Here is a 19777-nt window from a genome sequence, read left to right on the forward strand (position 1 = left end):
TTCTTGAAAGCCAAGGATTTTATTCCATCAATAAAATGAGGGGAAATAGGAAACCAGCAGTTTGGACCAGGAAAGAATAAACATGTAGTGTCATGTCCTCACTCAAGTAAGCGGTAAATGAATAAAACCAGTTCTCTTAGCAACTAATGCCAAGTTAAATATGCTTAGAATACACAGGTGATGGCTTTAGACACTCGTCCCAATTCTGTGTGGGAGTCCTACTTTTTCTACATTCTTTGCAACAATTTGATGATGTCCGTTTAAAAAATGTTAGCCTTTCTAGCATGTGTGGACTGGTATCCCATTGTGCTTTAATGTGCATTTCCTTGATGTGTAATGATATTGGGTATCTTTTTCATTTGCTATTTCTTTTTATAATGTTATAGTTGAATGTTTCCTCCTCTTCATCTACTACATTGAGTCCCTAGAGGGTAGGAACTCAGTCATTACTGATTTATCTTCACATATAACCTTCTATCCTATTTTCCTCATATAACACATCTTTCATAGCTATTTCTCCCTTTACATTGCATAGTCTTCCCCTTCCAGGATTGTTTGGTAGCAGGTAAGACAGCTGTTAAGTCTGGGTGCTGAATTGCCATCTGCAACATCCACAGTCTTCTCTCATCTACTTCTACATCCAGATTTAACAAATAAAACAATGGTTCAATTACTAGCTGGAACAATAAAATGCATTTGTAAGCCTTGTGATGTTTAGATTATTTTTTTAAATGTAAAAATATTTAATTTTATGACTGATTTTTATAAACTATCAGAAAATGCTTTATCTTAAACTCAAGAGAGATCTTTATTTCCATATAGAACTGTTTCTATTTCTGCTTTTCCATTTTCACTATCATAAATATTAACATCGCAATTTATTTCAATATTTTGGGGCAAAAAAAAATCTCAGGTTTAATATAAAGACATCTGTAATATAATTGTTCTTAAAAGTCTTAACATTATTATCTACAACAGGTAGCAAATGGAGATGCTGTAATATTATTTACAAAAAAGTAAAATATTTTAAAGTGTTGCTTCTGCATTAGGATATTCAAATAAAAATGTTCTCTAAATAATCTATATAATTGGTTTTTATCCTACAATGTTATCACACTCACTTTTACATTAGGCTTTTGTATACACCAGATTAATTGCTGGGCTTTTAAGGAGGTGATATTTATCTTAAGTGTTAGGATTAGAGCTGCTGAAGAGCTTTGATCTCAAAAAGCAAACACAGAAATGCTAAACAGTGTTGGTAAGTCACCCAGACCAGAGGAAGCAGAAACAATCACATGCCACATGTCCTTTTGGAATGTTGCTAATGCCTCTCACATTTCATCTGCTCCCCTTGAACTCTTGTTTTTACTTAAAATTCCATGATATTGAAATGCTTCCAAACACAAACCACAGCATAGTATGTTAATACAGTCTTATTCTTCAATCCTTTATTTGTTAAGTCTTCCATCATTACTACAAAGCCATAAAAAATTCTATCAACTTTGACAGTAGGTAAAATTTAGTGAGTGCGTGATAGGTGACCAGCAGTTCATTTACTAGTGAGGAGGGAAAAGCAAACACACAAACAAAAAGGAGAGGAAAGAGCTGTCAGTAACCAGGGCTCAAAATCACTGTGTAAGTGCTGCATTGTTTAGCACATTAATCCTCACTAATCTTGAGGCCACTATTATCCTACTTTTTGCTAAGAACTCTATCAGGTTCAGAAAGATTAAGAAACTTGCTCTAGACGAGAGATCTAAGTACTGGGATAAGCCTTTCAAACCAAGTTCTGCCATCCCAGATCCACCAGACTTTCCACTGTATATAACATGACCTGCCAAAGAGCAATCAACTTTTCTTCAGTTCCCCCAACAAATTAGTTTAGTGATATTGAATTATTTTCTTCCCATAATCCTACCAAAGTGATGTTTAATTCCAAAATAGTTAAGAGCTATTTTTTATGCTATGACATAATCCAAGACTATAGGTTTACTCAGGAATTTATTCTATCACAGTGAAAAGAGCAATGTGTTTTATAAGATACTTTGTTACTCATGTGGATCAGATCACAAGTGGACAACTGGATGAATATTTGACAGTGCTCTCTGGTCCAGGCAAAATTTATTTTTACTTGCTTAATCTTCCTCCCTCTCCCAGAGAGTAAGTTATTTTTTAATTGAATTATCATTGATATATAATCTTATATTGGTTTCAAATGGTGGTTCAACAGTTACCCATATTATTAAATCCTCAGTAAGTTTTCAAACAAGTAGACATCATAAAAAGCTTTATTATACATTTTCTTCTCTTTCCACCTCACAAATAATTGTAGATATTCAAAAGTATTGTTGACAAACCATGTTTCATTATACATCTGAGTGGGCTTTTGCAAATATTTATTTTGTGCAATATATAATATTAATACTAATCATAGAAAGTTTATAACATCTCTGGTATTAGAAATAAATGACATATTAACATATTGCAACAAAATAAGAAATATTATAAATGATAGATTCTTTGTGCACCCACAGATCTATAGTATATAAAGTATTGGGGAGGAAATTTTCCACTAACTTTCAAGGTTCTAGCTGGTCTAAGAATCAAATTGACCTGAGACAAACTAAGAAGAGAAAAAAAAAAATTTAATTATGTATCTCCACACCAGGAAATTCTAAAGACAGGGAAAATGAAGAATGTACATCATCCTGAACTAAGAAGGGGGTAGAGGTCTGAGACTTCAAAGAAAAAGGGAAGCAATTCACAGGAATATGAAAGAGTAAATGTTTGGTAAACAGATGTTTGCTGGGCCACACAGAAACAATAGGACACAGAGGAATTTCAACAAATAGACTGCCAAAGTCTTCCCTGTCTACCACACCAAGTTGACATTATATAGTAATTATCTATGGTGATAGCTGTCTTCCTGGAGAAGGCCCTCTATTTTTTGTGTGTGTGTGTGCAGTTAGGAGGAAGGTCAAAGTTTCTTCCTAAGTCTTTTGAGCCTTGATTGTTTTCAGCTCAAAATAATCTGCAGGCCCAAGTGGCGAACCTTGGGGTGGCTTGCACTTGGTGCCTACAAAAGCAACCTTAGATATTGTTTACTTTAGCTTCTTTATTTCATCAATGAAGAGATAAAAATGACTAAACCAATTTTAACAAGTTTTAGGAAAAAAAATTACAGCTTTTTTACAAACTCTGTTAGGACTGAATATTTATGCCTCTGAAATTCCTGTTGAAGACTCACCCACAATGTGACTGGATTTGGAGATAAGGTCTTTAAGGAAATAATTAAGGTTAAATGAAGTCATAGGGTGGGGCCCTGATGCAAGGGGACTCCCGTCCTTATAAGAAAAGGCACCAGAGCTCTTGCTCTCCTGCTGTGCCTGCACGCATGCTCCAAGGAAAGGCCACGCAAGAACCCAGAGAGCAGCGGCAGATCTGCTCGCCAGGAGGAATGTGCTACCAGGCACCAGACATCCTGCTGGCACCTTGGTCTTTGACTTCCAGTCTCCAAAACTGTAAGAACAGAAATTTCTGTTTTCTAAACCACCTGTTAATATTTTGTTATGACCAGGCAGAATAACCCAAAGCCCATATAAAAGGTTTTTACAAACATCTTTCAGTCTGAATTAATTTTACATTATAGAAAAATTGTAGACAGCTGATGGAAATGTTATTGCTGTAGTTTACGAAGATTAGTAAAATGACCTAGTGGTAGATACCAGAAGATATACCTCAGTACACATTTCCCTATCTACCTCTAGTAATAGAATCCCTCAGTTTTAGTGGCTGCACACCTATCCTGGAAAAAAAAATCTATATTTTTAAAATTTCCATGTGGCTAAGTAAAGCCTTAAGGTTCCACCAATGGGTGCCAAGTGGAGGTGAACTGTCCAATTTCTGGATCCATTCCTTAAAGAACACGGACATGCTCTCTACTGCTCCTTCCGATTGTGCGTGGGTAGGACGCAGAAGTGAGGGCAGGAGTTGGAGAAACCATGCTGTAAATGAAACGAACACAGTGTTGAGGAAGGCAGGAAAACACGTGAGAGCATGGATGACGTGGGAGCCATCCCATCTGCCCTGGGCTCTATATTCAGACTTTGGAAGAGATAGAAATGTATCTGCATCTTGTTTTAGCCACTATTTCACTAGCACCTCTGTCCTGACTAGTAAGACCCTGACATCCCTCTCTTTATAAGGCAGCTCTTTCCTTACACCTCAAAATGACCCCCATTAAACTGATTGAAAACTGGTCATTTTTTTCTGAAAAAGGCTGCACACTGTTTAGTCTCCAGAATAACTGACAGATTATTTAACTTTGCTGACATACAGGAGTCAAGCATTCATAAGTATATGTCAGGACCTGGGGAAAAAAAACAATCAACAATCAAACATTCTGGTCTTAGCCTCACAGTTTTTCTGGTTCCATTGAACTTTCAGTATGAAAAATAAAAGGATGATTATTAAAATGTCTCAATATTTCTAATGATAGGTGCTTTTATTTAACTAAACTTTAAGCTAATAAGATGTATTTTTATTTCCAATTCTGATATCCAAGTAATATAGCTAAATGTAGAAAAATATTTTTAAAAATTAAAAGAAACGGTATGCATTTCAGTTTGTATTAAAGACATACCTTTCCAGATCAATGTCTATTAGGAATACATTTTTAAATCAGTGCCAGGTTTGCCCTTTTGTCTACCAAAAGGACTATAACAGTAATGACATTACTTCCCTGATGCTGAAAAATTGTTTCAAATTCGATAGTAAATGTTGCAAACTCATTTGTTATCCTTCCTTCACAGATGCAGAAGGGACAGAATTATCCTTGCAAATTACTTTGAAAAATGTTACTCCTTTGGGATTAAACATTCCTGAACTCTTTTCTGCTTTACTGATCTCTTTCATGCAATCCCTTTGACAGGCTTCACACCTGTGTGCACGGTTTCTTCCCACTGTTGGAGATTCTGGTTAAATTTTCTGGTTGCTCTCCAATATACTCCACTGCTGAGGGCTTTGTCTCTCATTCTCCAAAGGACAATAACTATTAATGCAGATGAAAAACACAGCATTATTTTTAAGTGACATGGAGAGTACACAATGATTGTGCCTAAGCATTTTATTAGTCTGATAATCCTAACACACATAAACAATCTTTGTTTTTCAGATGAATTTCCTATAAACAAGAAAAATTGGTTAAAGCTATGTTTTAAAAAGGAGCTTAACTGTTTAAATATTTATAATCCTGCATTTTGGTTCAATTTTAATACATAATAAATCACATTCTTCCTTATGGTTTCTGGTGAGGAGGGCAAGACATGAGCTAACAGTGAGATGGTTTTGGACACAATTCTTCAATCTCTGACATGATGAATATTAGACATATATTCCTCTATCTCTTAGCCCTGTCTTTCTGCAATTCATTTGAAATTTATTTTTTAACAATCAAGCATGTTTAATGCTTCATTTTAAACTGGTAGACAAAACATCAATCTAGTTCAATTTGAATTTAGAAGTTCTTCATTCAGATTTCTGAAGTAGCTTGGAATTATGTGTCTATTCATAATATTTAGCTTTTTGATGATTTCAATTTACTGTAACTTTGTTGATCAGAATTAATGTATATATTGCATTATACTGACAAAGCAAGTTAGAGGATGTGACCAAAGCTTCAGAAGAATAAACCATGGCCAATGGGTTTAGTAGGTGAGCCACAATATTCTCTCAATTTAGTCTATTGTTCCTGGTTCTCTGAATTAAAAAATAAAATCTGCATAGAGAGATATATATCAAGCCAAAAGGAGAGATAGGGAAGTGGGGAGAAGCACTATTGTTTCCAAATTATTAAATAGCAGAATTTGCATTATACTTAGAGATCAATAGAACTGGACCCTATTTGGACTTGGATGAGAAAGATGTTCTAAGAATATTTCAGAATAAATGTAGAACAGTGCAGTTAGGCCCCCAGGCTCAAAAGACAAAGCAAATTAAGGATGAAGAAACAACCCAGGTGGGATGGAACAAACACTTTCCTGAATGCTTATAATTTCGCTTTTTTTTCTGCCTATTGTGTTCTCACAATTTGAACTGCAAGAAGTCAACATTTTTACTGATCCCTCCCTTCCAATACTTACCCTTCAACCTCCCTGTTTTCATCCACAATAAACATTTTTTAATTCAGAGGGCATTTGTAAAAGTGTTTGGTTAGAGAGAGCCTGCTTCACATTAGTGATGGGAAAAGTTCTTTCATGTCTTTGTTATATTATGAAGCCCAGATGAATGTACTCCTTGTCTCCATGTATCACCTTTCGAAGGCATTTTGAGTATTTTTACTGGTCCCTGAAATGTAATGGATTGTGTACATTATGCTTTTATGTGTAGGACTCATGGAAAATGGGTATAATAGCGTATAGAGTCACATTTCCTCAAATAACAGATAATACAGTTTTGGAAGAGTAAAAAATCATGTTGTTTTTTATTTCAATTTAGTTCTTTAATTCATGTTTTAAGATGTAAAAACATACTAGTTATAATTTTATGTCTATATCACTACTATCATCAGATGTTGGAGAAAATTTTATATTTTTACCATAATAATATGCTATTACTTTATAGTATAGTCTCCCTTCCTCTCTTTATCCTTTCCTTCCCCCTTTCCTTTCTTCCTCCTGATATAAAATTCCTGAGTATCCAGTGTATGCCAAGCATTGCTCTAGTTGCTACATTAAATAACATACTGCTTAGCTAAAAGGATATGATTTGTTAAAAAAATATTTAACTTCAGTCCAGGATTCTTTCGCCTTCTAGTTCCCACAGGATTGTCACAGAGATTCTCTGACCAAACTTCTTTGCCCCAGGACCATGTGGTTTCATATGGAACATGAAGCAATCCAGCTCTTAAAAAATATGTATCAGAACAATTATTATTGTCAATGGAATAACTCAGTGGCAGTGTGACTCTCCATCCCCCAGCCCGTCACTGTGATGGCTTCTTTTCCCTTAAGTAATCATGTTTCTCTTTTGCTGGTTCTTCCCAGTGACTATGATGACTTTTTGCTCTTGCAGGAGAAAACAAAGATTTGTTTAGCCTGCATCCAGAATGGGCCTTGCCTGCTTCACATCTGCGAATATCTTTAATCCCTCCAAACCAGATCATCCTCCCTGCCATTCTCTGTATCACCAAATTTAAAAGCATGTGTGTCAACTCTGAAGCAAAGAGACTGGAATTATACTACCTAGACAGACTCTTCTACTTCAGTGTGTCTAAAAAAGAACGTTTTCTTTTTCTTATGAGGAATCTGCCCTGACTTCTAAATCTTGGTCAGTGTTATTGTATCTCTGGTCTCCAGGGCTTAATCTCTTGACATTGTCCTTGATTCTCCTTATTTTTGTATCTCCACCCTTCCAAATGTGAACAGTTCTGGCCAATGACTCTCTATTTGGTTTCAGATCTTCAGCATTCAGATTTTATTCTTTCTTCTGTTATTTGTGTCTAGAGTGGCACTGTCAGTATGGAAGCCACCGATCGTATGTGACTATTGGTCACTTGAAATGAGGCTAGAAAGTAACAACTGAAATTTAATTTAAAGAGTGATTTTTAATGAGTGGCTATTGTATTGGACAGCAGAGTTTGGGGTGATAAAATTTGACGTCGAAAAAATAATAATAAATGAGGGTTTTTTTAAGGAAACAGAGAAGCTCTTTTTTTAAAATGGGGTGATACTAACTTGAAAATTGTTGATGTCTTCACCCTGGAATATATTTGGAAAGAAAATGAACAACCCTCAGTCTGAAATGGTTTAGATCTGTACTGTCCAATGTTGTAGCCATGACTCACATGGAGCTATTTAAATTAAATTAAGTAAATTAAAGTTATAGATGCTGTTGTTCCATCACACTAGCTATATGTGAAGCTCAACAGCCACAAGTGACTAGTGGCTACAAATTAGAAAGTGTAGAGTATTTCCATCATTGTGGAAAGGTTATTTGGACATCACTTCCCCAGAGACCACCATATTAGACCATCTTTGCATCAGATTTAGACAGTTATCATGGCCTTATTGTTTATTGTCCTGCTTGCAGGATTTCTCCTTTAAATAATTATAAAGTCAGATTAATTTTACAAAAGTATTGCTTAGTACATACCCTGACCAAAAGTATTTTAAAATATTCTACTGAATAGAAATTAATGTCATAACATTTAACACCCAATCTTCACAGAGCGTTCCAGTGGACCACTGTAAACCTGTCTAAATTTGCCACCCTATGTTCCCCGAAATGAATGTGCTAACCAAGAACAAGCTGGCGGATCTGTGGTTCCCTTGAAACACCAGACTGATTCCAAACGATCATCTTTTCTGACATCACAGTAAGAATTTCCTCCTGCCCTTCCTCACTGGCCGTTTAACCCGCACCTTCCCGTGAATTCGCTGTGACTCTCCTGCCTTCGCTGATCCTTGCCTTTTCCTCTACTCCGTAACACGTCTGGGATGGAAAGAAGGCTTTCTTGCTTGTGTGACGTCAGAATAGCCGGGAGTGTCTGTGTAGAAGGCAGTGTGGAGAGAGATGTGAGGAGGCACACGGGAAGGCGGGAAGACGTCTGCGGGCAGTCAAGGTCGGGAGAAAGATGCAGGGAACGCGGCTTGTCGGCTGTCCCTAGGGAGGTTTTCAATCCCCAGCTATCCGTTCTGGGTACTTTACTTGTCGTGCTCTCCGTTTTTTCCTCGTCGAATATCCAAGCGTGACTTTTTCAAGGGTCAGCTCATATTCAGATTCTCGGATGAAACTGGAGTGATCTCACGCATCTTGCATTTTTTATGAGTAAGTTTATCACCTTAAACAGAAAGCACCTCTCTGAAAGCAATGGATTCATTTTTATTCTCCTATTGTGCCTAAAACTTTGCAATATTCAGATAAAATAGTGGTCAAACTTTTTGCTAAATGAACAAACACGATTGTTACAGCTGCCATGATTATTTTCATTTAAATGACTTCACTATAAATTACAGGACAATTTTTTAAAGTAATTAGAATTTTTCTTCATCTTGAACTTTTATTCAAATTTAATTTCCTTCTCTTTTGTTTCATAAATGTATGTTTCAAAACTGTGGGGATATCTGGGATGGAATTTTTACTGATCTAAAATGAGTAATTGTGGACTTACAGCTTGATATTAAACATTATATCACTAAAATCTAGATAGCATTTTGCTGTATGTCTGGATTCCTGAAGATTTCAAAGTAAAGGAATCTGCACTAAGCATCAAGTTCAGTTAACCTACAAACTAATTTATAGAAATTTCATTTGATGGCCATTAAATTCCAACCAAATGCTCCTGTTTGTGATTAATTCCTAAATTTGAAATGCACACTGAACGATTTCCAGTTGTTCATCCCCATATGTATGAAAAAGTTGGCATTAATTCAAGTGTGCACCATAGGATCATATTGGTCATTCATTTTATTTATTTTTTAATTCATTCGAAATGCTCACCACTGAGCTTTGCCATGCAAAAATTCACTAACTACTGACAGAATTAGCTGCACAACTTCTGCCTTATTTTCCACATTCAAAAAAAGACAAATGGCAGGTCAATACACCATGGTGCCCATTGCTCACAAGAAGTTGCTTAGCTGTTTTGTTCATAATGCATCTCTTTTCATTACCCAAAGCAGCAATGTGTAGAGAGAAAAAGAAAAAACAGTTCTCAAGAGGTTCATCTAAAATGACATTGATGTTATAAGGAATAGAAACCCCCAAATTAAATGTTGTAGCTGACTTTAGAATAGCCTAAAACCTGTTGCTATCTTTACACATTTGATCCAAAACATTAGTTCAGTTTCCAGAGACTGAACTCAGGAAGAACTTGCTTAAGACCAGGAAGCTTATTCTGGTCTGGGTCCAACACTATTGAATATCTAGAAAGCTTCTTTAACTATACATCACATTACGCATAGTACTGACATATATAAAACTGGGTGTATTTAATTTTATAATGGTTTTTCATCTGTGGAGTACTTAAATTACATACATATATGCAAATTACACAAAGTAGGACAGTGTAATTATGCAATAGCATGCTTCATGGAAGTGGTTGCAACCTGATGGTTTTAGGGACATGCTGCACCATAGTTTAAAAGGCAGCAGTAAGGCTTTCAGAACTAGTCATTCTTTTCTTCTCTAGCATCCGAAAATTGAAGACTCGTGCTGCTATAAAAGTAATTGTAATTTATCCTGAATAATTAATATCGCTTCCTTGTGATGTTGTAAAATCAAGGTGATGGACCTATTAAAAGTGGCTTATCATTATGAAATAATGTCAAGAGCAAAAACTTTTTGGAAAACGTAAAAAAAGTAAGGAAGATGTATGTGTTGATTACAAAACAGTTTTCTGATAACACCATGGACACAAAAAAATGGAAAGTGTGATGATAACTTATGTGTAATATGTAAACCCAAAAAACCTAACTCCCAAAGAGTATTTAAAGTTGGAGACATTTTCTATGAGGATTATGCCAAAAATTATGAATGATTAATAGTAAGAACAATAATTTGACATTTCTGGTAATTAATCAAGAGAAATCAGTCAAAGCCATATAATTTGAAGATGATCATAACTAGTAATGAAACATGGTTTTTCTCCATAACCTGGAAACAAAATAGCAAAGCACTGGAAAACCCCAAACACACTGAGACAAATAGGGCACACATAAAAGTCAGAAAGGTTGGCAATGATGATTTGGCACTTTGACATCAGTGGCCTGGCTCCTGAAGCAGTCGGCTTACAATATCATGGAGTCAAGCAGGCATAGTAAGTAGAAATTGTGAGAATCTCAAGGATTTGGTATGGTACAAAAGAAGTAGAGTAGTGGTTCCCTGTGTGTTATTGATACTGCTTTGGCTCACAGTACACACACATTGAGATACACATACATTGAGAACTATACGCTGGGCACATCCTAGCCCTCATGAACCTTACATTCTAGAGGGGTAGACCAATTATGAAAAAATCAGCAAGTGAAAAATATAATATTAGGTGGTAACAAGAGCCATAATGAACAACAAAAGATAGAGGAACAGAAAGTGAGGGTGTGGAGAAAGTGGTTATTTTGGACAGGCTGGTCACTCTTTGACTAGACTGAAGGCCTTGGAGGAGGTGACATGAAACCTGGCCAGGGTGGATGGGTAATAGAGGAGAGGGTCTGGTCGGAAGAGCATTCCTAGGTGGAGAAATGGCAGAACGAAAGACTCCAAACTAAGAACAAGTTCTGTGTGTTCCTTAACCAGCAAGGAATGAGTGTAAGGAAAGAAGGGAGGAGGACAGGAGGTACGAATGGAGACAGATGGTGAAGCGTTGCAGGAAGGGTAATGGAACTTGTATTTTATTCTAAGTGTAATGACAGCCTTTGGTGGTTACTGTAACCCAACTGGCAATTTTAAAAGTTCATTCTGGCTAATCTTATACAAATACACTGTAGGGGAACAATAAGAGAAACAGAGAGACTAGTTAAGACTCTTCAAAACAGTCCACAGGAGGGATGATGGGGTCCTGGGCAGAGGTGGAAGAGGTGGAGGTGGTAAGAAGTACCTGGATTTAGGTTATATCTAAATGTTAAAATAAGCAGGTCTTAACAATGGATTAGTTATGAAGTTTGCAGGAAAAGAGGCAAGAATGACTTTATATGCAAGAACCTCTATTCAAATAAACCTTCTTAAACTGGAGGTTTTTAAAAATATTCTGTCTGAGGGCACTGATCAAAGAAAGATCTCAGGTTTCAAGGAGTTGCTGCAGATGAGAAATTTGGAGGACCAATAGCATTCACTTGAATGAATGAGTTTAGTAACTCTTGATAAAAATAACACATATATAACTTTAAGCACTGTCAAAGACAAATATTGCTAGGTGGATTTACCCATGCAAATGTGACCCATAATTTCCTCTCAAACTAGACAGTGAATGAGTAAATGCAGCCATTTTGTTACTGATCCTTGAATCCAGGTTTTTAAGAACAATTGTTTTTGATCCACAGACCACATGAATAACAGACATACAGTTTTCATGTTTAAAGGAGTGGCAGACCACAGATCCTTGGGGTCATATATAATGTGGGGAAAGGAACCATGACTCTAGATATGTATAAGTTTTATCTGTAGACTAAACAAATTAATAATTATTATATAAATTTGTACTATTCAAAAATATCTGGAAGCCCATTGTGATTAAAGACACATTTACTACATGTGTACCTTCATAATTAGTAGCTTTCTGCCACATATACTTGTAGGTCACATATCACAAATCCCAATGTCAGAACTTTTTATGGTGCTGGTCATCCAAGAATATTGATTCTTTTTTTCTTTCTTTTTTTAACCTGAAGAGAGGGAAAAAGCACTCTTAGAGGGGAGCCTGAGATGCCTCATTTTCAGCAAAGGGGAAATACAGTGAGGACAGTCAAGGAGGCAAAGAAAAATACAGTCAGGTAGTTGGAGCGGCAGCTGGCAGTCCCCACAGTCCAGGGTGGCCCATGGCTGTTGGCCCTCTGAGTGCTGTGAGTCAGTCTATAAACCCATCTGATCCCTGCTCTGTGTCAGCCACTGGGTCTTTGCTCCTAATGTTACTACAGGCTCTGGAATCCTACACAGGCCTGCAATCCTAAAGGCTTATACTGTTTATATTTTATGATTTAATACAGAAACAGCAGCCTCATTCTAGCCACACTTTCCAAATGGTAGATAAATTGATTTAATTGTAATTTAGTATTTAGAAATAACCATACCACCTTATTTTTTTATCTTAATCATCACCATTCATTGACATCATTGTTGTGAATTACAATCTTACCCAGCAGTTTCTAAGCATCATAAATGGCACATTCTCTGTCTAGTTCATTGCTGCATCCTCAAGATTAATCACAGTACTGAGAACTGTTTAATGGATGTACAATAAAGGCTTCACTCATTTAATAGATACTTTTAAGTACCTACTAAGTACCTACTTGACCAAGTGCTGGGGTAGAGCATAAATAAAATAAAAGTACATGCTCTTACGGAGTTTATATTCTGGTGAGTATTTGATGAATGATGAATAAAATTTTTGCCTGATTCAAACTCTCATACCTACTTCCCAGGTGTTAGGATGTGTAAGGTGTTGGTTGTTTATCAAAATATACCTGACCCACCATGTCAGAAAGCTCTCCTCTCTCTCTTTCTCTCAGTTTTCCTCAGGTGGCAGACAGCCGTGGGCTTACCTAATTGCCACTTTCCCCTCATCCCAGAGTAACCAACTCCTAAGCAAGGACAATTCCTAAGAGGAATTTTGCTTGCTCCCAACTCACCTCTGGCTACAGGTGGCCGTGTAACTAAGTTCTGGTCACAAAATCTAACTAGAAGTTGTTGGTATTGACACCTGGGAAAGGTGTTCAAAAGGATGTGGCCTTTCGCAAGTCCCTCTTGCTTCAGGCTTGAGCCCTTGTGTCACAAAACTCCTCATTCCTCTGTTTAATGTTTATTATATTATGACAAACAAACATTTTTCAAAATACAGATATGGATGTGATAATATGATAGAAAAGAAAAAGTATTTGATATATTCAAGCTAAAAGGCAAGTTTTAAAAATTGGTGAAAACTCACAAATATATGTTAAAAAATGAAATAAGCAAGTAATGTATAAAATATAAGCCAAAAGGAGGCATGTACATTGTCACATAGAGATAAAAATCACATGCTCTGAATGTAGCCAGATCTATACATAAATAACAATTACTGATTGTGTGAACTTAAGTTATTTAAGCCCTCTGTACCTTCATTTCTTTATCTTAAAATGGTAATAATACTAATTTTACTGTAATGTTCCAAAGATTAAATTAGATCAGTATATGAAATTTTTAGCACATATCAAGACCAATAATTGGAATTTTTAAATAAAAAGGCAACATATGAAGAATAACCATATAAGACATAACTGATGGTTGGAAAGAATAAGAGTTTAAAGGACAAAGTGCGAAGTTGTAATAAATATATTCATATGTGTGTATATATTAATAATACAAATAGAATTGACAATTTAACCATTTAAAAAAGGTCAAAAGAAAAGTTTTGAGAAGGAATCAATATAAGTTTCAGGACTTAATTTCTGCTGAGACAAACAGGACCAGCTAAACAGTATTTGTCAAAAAATTTCCCTGGAGGTAAGGAAGATGGGAGATGTTGGTCAAGGAATACAAACTTCCAGTTATAAGATGAATGACTTCTGGGGATATAATGTACAACATGGTAACTATAGTTAATATTGTGCTATATACTTGAACGTTGCTAAATGAGTAGATCTCAAATGTTCTCATCACACACACACACACAAATTATAAATATGTGAGGTGATGGCATTGTTACCTAACCTTGTGGTAGTAGTAATTTTGCAAAATATATGTATATCAAATCGTCATATTGTACACTACAGACTTACACAATACTATATGTCAATTATATCTCAAGAAAGCTGGAAAAGAAGTCCATAGACCCTCATTCAGTGGGCATCCCCATACTCCAGGATCTCTAGCCAGATGTCTGCCAGGAGATCTATGGGGCGGAGAGCAAAACCCTTGACCTATTGTCTTTGCCTCACACTCTTGGATCCCTGTGTGCTTGCGTAATTCAGGGCAAGGCCGAAATCCAACACCTACGGTGTGGTGCTTATTCCTGTCAAGGCAATGCCACACCCTCCCACCCAGTAACATCCAGCAACCCTTTATAAAGCCACCATTCATGTAATGTCAAACGCAAGACTGTGTTTGCTGCTGAGTCTCATTATTTTTCTGGTTTGATCTTCCTTGCTTTTATTTTCATGTCAATTTGCAAATCATGGAGCCATATTTAGAGCATTTGATATTCCATAAACTGGATTCCACTGTTCTAAAGCCTTGGAAATGTGTTTAGGAGAAACTTCACATCCAATTTCAACTTTAACATTTAAAATGGTTTTAAAATTCAGAGTGTTTTTTTTTTTTTACTTCAGAGACCACTAACCCTTGCACTGCTATCTATTCATATTTTAATCTGAGCATGGTGAATAATAATGGAATAGAGATGACCCAAAGTTTGGTTTGAACTTAACAAAGGCTCATGGTTGAATATGAGGAAAATCTTAGGTTAAACACACACACACACACACACACACACACACACACACACACACACACACAACACACACATTGAATCTCACTGGATTTCCTAGCACCAAGAATAATCTTTTTTTTTTCAGTTTGTCTTCTGATTTCCCAGATCTGCAGATACTTCATACCCTACCTAGGGAAGAGTTCAAGTTCTCATTGAAGCAAAAAAAACAGGCTTACTGTGGTTTTTTTCTCAAAATGTAAGTCCCCCAGTTCTTCAAGAAAAAGATCATGTGTTGACTGTGGAAAGATGGAATGTTTTTTGTCAAAGGAGAGATTGATGTGATATGAACTGAAAGAGAGAAACATTAGCTAGACTGCAACCCTCTGGAGACCAAAAAATTGAATAAAACCCAAATAGACTTTGAAGTTAATTCATTATTTGAGGTGGGGGCGTTTTTTGGTATGACTTTAGCTCCTTCTATATGCTATCCAAACCATCCATCTATTTCCCATAGAGATAAGGAAAAATGCACATAAGACCTTTTGAACATGGTGTGTTGTAAGTTTCACGCTGACGTAGATGAGGTATTTCTGTAAGATCGCATCCTGGCCACATGGTTGGGCTGAAAGCATTAGGAGCTTGACTACCCATTGACAGAAACCTCTAAAATTATTTTGAACTGTAAAGTGCATCATTCTAAGACATTAGAAGAATGTCTAACATCTCCCTTCACTCCAGCAACTTTCTCCAAAAGAACATTTTCCAACATACCTTACTTAAAAGCATATTGTCACTGGATGTCTGTAAAACAATTTGTCAAATTAAAACAGGCTTATTTATTGCAAAATTTCTCAGAACTTTTGTTAAGCTAATGTACATGGCAATTGAGAGAAAGACATGTAATACGTCCATTTTTCAGGTTTGTTTGCCCATAAAAATGTTTCTCCTTCTCCTATTGACTTCAAATAGTGTTAAGGGGTGGGGAAAGGCAATCTATGTGAAGCAAGGTTAGAAAAAAGATGAGGGGGGAGAAACAACTAATCACAAGAACAAAGCCTGGGAGAGAAAAAAGAAAGTTCCCTCACGTCTAAAATTAAGACCCCAGGAAATCAGACTCATCTCTTTATTACAATTGTTAAACGTTTATAGTAGGAGGGAAATGCCTGCTTTAGAAACTGAGAATATGCTTGTTATCCATTGGCTAGATTCATCCCTGTTACAATTTGTAGCAGGATGACATTTTGATGTACTAACCGATCACATTTTTTGTGTCTGTCATGCACTTTTTTGACTCCATGGGCCTTCCCCATTCCAGCCAGAGGAAAGAATCATCACCGTATCAGCTGCCTGATGTCACACAAGAACCAGGGGAAAAAAGATTTAAAGACTTGATTTTCTCATTCTAAGAAAACATTTTGAAGGATTCTGATCACTGAGACAATGTCCCTTTCTCAGGGACATTAGGCAGATTGGCAATGGAGGGGCAAGCCAGAGAGGAAGTGAGAGGATTAAGTGCTAGAATGCCCTTCAAAAGGGCCCAGCGCTCCATTCCCCTGTAGCGTTCACTCCCCTATTGCCATCTCATAGGTTTGGGCATATAAAAGCAGAAAGTTCCTGGAGCCTTCCCTTTCCTGGAGTGGACATAGGAAAAGTTCCCCAAAGTCTACCCAGCATGAAGGATGCTAAGGCTAGTTGTGTGACGTGGCTGCAGCCGTGTTTACGGTGCAGTCCCTGAGGCAGCCCAGGAGGACAAAGTTGAGATGCAGCCAAGTCAGAGAAACCCCAAGGTGAATCCGAGAAAGAAGTTCCTGCTTTGGTCCAATATGAGGATAGGTGGGCGAGAGCTAGGCTGTGCGGTGTGGCTGGATGCGCACAGCTAGAGTTCAAGAGGAGATGTCCTTCCTCCTCCCTCATCCCTGTGCTTATTATTTTGTCTAATTGCAGAAGAGGGAAGTGAGGGGCACTGAGGGGCTATAGGTTTTCCTAACAATCCACAGATGATTTGGCATAGTAAGTCAGGAAAGTAGGAAATATTCTAGAATTAAAATAAAACAGGAGTAAGTAATATGTGAAATCGTGTCTACTATAAAGAATGCAGAGAACTATCCAAAAAGGAGATAAAACCTAAAAAATTATAGCAATGTTTAATAAGGGTACATAAACAGTTTGCATGCTCCCATAACTCTGACCAGCTGAGTTATGCTTAGGGGACTGCCATTACCTAGAAAAAAAAGCTTGAAAATCAAAGGTTGTGTGATCACAAGGCCAATCACATGCCAAGTGGGCAAGCTGTGGTGGGAAAGAACTCAAGAAAGTGAAGGGAAGAGAGACCATATGAAATAGGAGGGTTTAGTGGGACTTAGGTACAGGGAGTCTGGGAGCTGCTGCTGGACGAGGCTGCACCTGGCTTCCGTGAACCGGAAGGGAACAGCATATAGCTAGAGAGGACAGAGACTAGTGTGTGCCAAAGAAGGTTTGCCATTTATGACTTTACTGTGTTATGCTAGAAGGACTCATTCTTGGGCAACTTGCAGCCCAAGCGCTGAAACTTTGATAGAGGGGTCTGCATGCCAATAAGCTGGACTTGGCCAGCTCCAGACCATCAAATACCGACATCACCACCAAAGGAGTGAGCCATGGGGACACATGGTTACTCTGGGAGGAAAAGTTACAAGTGGGCAGTACTTGTCCCCACAAAGATAGTTCTGGTGATGTTCTGGAATCTGCATGAAATATTAATTAATGAGCTCTGGAAAAGAAGTCAGCAAAGTATGCAATTCTTAGTAGAATAAATATTCTTCAAAGTATAAGCTACTTAAAAGAGCATGTTCAAGTAATCAGAAATTTAATTTATGTGGAGCAATTTGATACAAAAGTAATTCTTTGTTTTCCCAGCACTTCAGGCTATAAAGATTCCTCTTTAGGTGGTCATAAAGGGAAATAAATATATTTGACAATGTATCAGTACAGTTTGTATATCTAAGAGATCAGCTTCGGGAGCCAGACGGCTTGGGTTAGAACCCCAGGTCTGATGCTCACTGACTATATAGTACTTTCTATAGGTTTTCTCACATGTTTCTGCCTCAGTTTCTTCATCACTAAAACAGGAATAATAAATATATTATTTTGTGGGGATTCATGTAAACTACTTAAAATAGTTTCTGGGACACAGCAAGCCAACATAGTATATATCTTTGCTATTATTATACATACCATATGGTTTTATTTATTACAGCTCTTGTGAGGTTAAAAGGAAATGTAAAAATAAATTGAATAATTGTTTTAAATAATTTAATGAAAAATTCTAGAAATCATTTCCCTTTACTCTGATTGGTTTTGTAGCTTATCTTCCCATATGTTTTAGCATAGCTGTTTTTACTTAAACTTAAGAAAAATAATCCTAAGTATTATAATTATTGAAGAAAAAGAAAGACAAGAGTATTCTAAATACCATATATGGGGATTTTAGATAAATATTTCTTAAGTTTCCCTTTCAAATCTGAATTCCTCTCCTAGGGAAAGCAAGAAAGCATAGATGTTTAAAATTTTTTTTACACATTTCCCATATAACTGTGTGAGCTTCTATACATGAGTATAACACAAATTTGAGCTGTGCTATACGTAGGTAAAACAAAGCTATTGTGGAATGAGGTTCAGACAGATAGAAAACACAACCAGTGCTCTTGGTATGAATGACAGCCCTCCCGCCTGGGGGACTGCCAGGCTTTCCGAAAATGAACCCAAGAGTAATTTTTAACATGATATATCTTTCCTTCTGGAAGCAATACCCCAACCTGCAAATAATCTTCTATTCTTTTTCAGTTTTTGGCATTGAAATGCTTTTACTTTTCTGACTCTGACAAGGATTGCTTTCCTGTGGAAGTGGTTATTGGAAGTTTTTGAGTTTCTTTACTGCTGGTTGTTCTTCCTGAAAATTCACACCTATTTTATAGATAGTTGATGATTGGTAGATAGATAGATAGATAGATAGATAGATAGATAGATAGATAGATAGATAGGCATAAGTATAGATATATAGATTAACAAATTGATTATTTTTTATTATTGCCTGCATTATCTTTTAATATCATTGCAGCTTAAAGAAAATCCTTGCAAATACTCCTTTCATAATTTCAAAATGGAAATGGGTCTGTTAATAATCAGGTGAAAAAGTGCCAATTAAGAACTCAATCCTAGAAGAGAACTTTTGAAATTTAGTGTATAGTTCTTCTTTTAACTTTTCCAAAATTAAGCATATCTAATTTTTCCCCTTTAGTTTCATTTATGGTTGCTTTTATGAAGTGAAAACTTTCAATCTAAAAGGTTAACTAATGATTTTTTATCCCTTCCTTTATTACGTCTCTGAGCTAATACAACTTTAAGGTAATCAGAGATCCATTACTTTTTCAAGTGCATTTCATCTGTTCTGAGGACATTCCTGAAGGAGACACTTTAGCTACACAGGCTAGTGACTCCTGGAACAGCCACTTCCCTTGAGGCAGTAGAGCTTACTGGAGAAGAGCATGGGTTTCAGAATAAGACTAATCCTGTTTTGAATGCTGGCTCTGCAACATATTATCTCAGTGGTCATTAGAAAGATATTTTTACCTTTATGAATTTCAGTGAGATTCAGAATGTTAATAAAATTAAGGATAACCA

The 19777-nt window shown here is 36.5% G+C and overlaps 2 long non-coding RNA genes across 2 annotated transcripts; one reads left to right on the forward strand and one right to left on the reverse strand.

Annotated features, from left to right (window-relative positions):
* Positions 1-3867: 3867 nt before the first annotated feature.
* LOC140849789 (uncharacterized) lies at positions 3868-8449 on the reverse strand. The gene is made up of 3 exons (XR_012131980.1): positions 8298-8449; positions 4940-5050; positions 3868-4004 (listed from the first exon to the last, which is right to left on the reverse strand). It is a non-coding gene; the product is annotated as an uncharacterized lncRNA (long non-coding RNA).
* A 113-nt stretch (positions 8450-8562) lies between these two features.
* LOC140849788 (uncharacterized) lies at positions 8563-15543 on the forward strand. Its single transcript, XR_012131979.1, has 2 exons — positions 8563-8826; positions 15264-15543. It is a non-coding gene; the product is annotated as an uncharacterized lncRNA (long non-coding RNA).
* Positions 15544-19777: the final 4234 nt, after the last annotated feature.

Source organism: Manis javanica, chromosome 5 (genome assembly GCF_040802235.1).
Source record: "Manis javanica isolate MJ-LG chromosome 5, MJ_LKY, whole genome shotgun sequence".
Taxonomy (NCBI): Eukaryota; Metazoa; Chordata; class Mammalia; order Pholidota; family Manidae; genus Manis; species Manis javanica.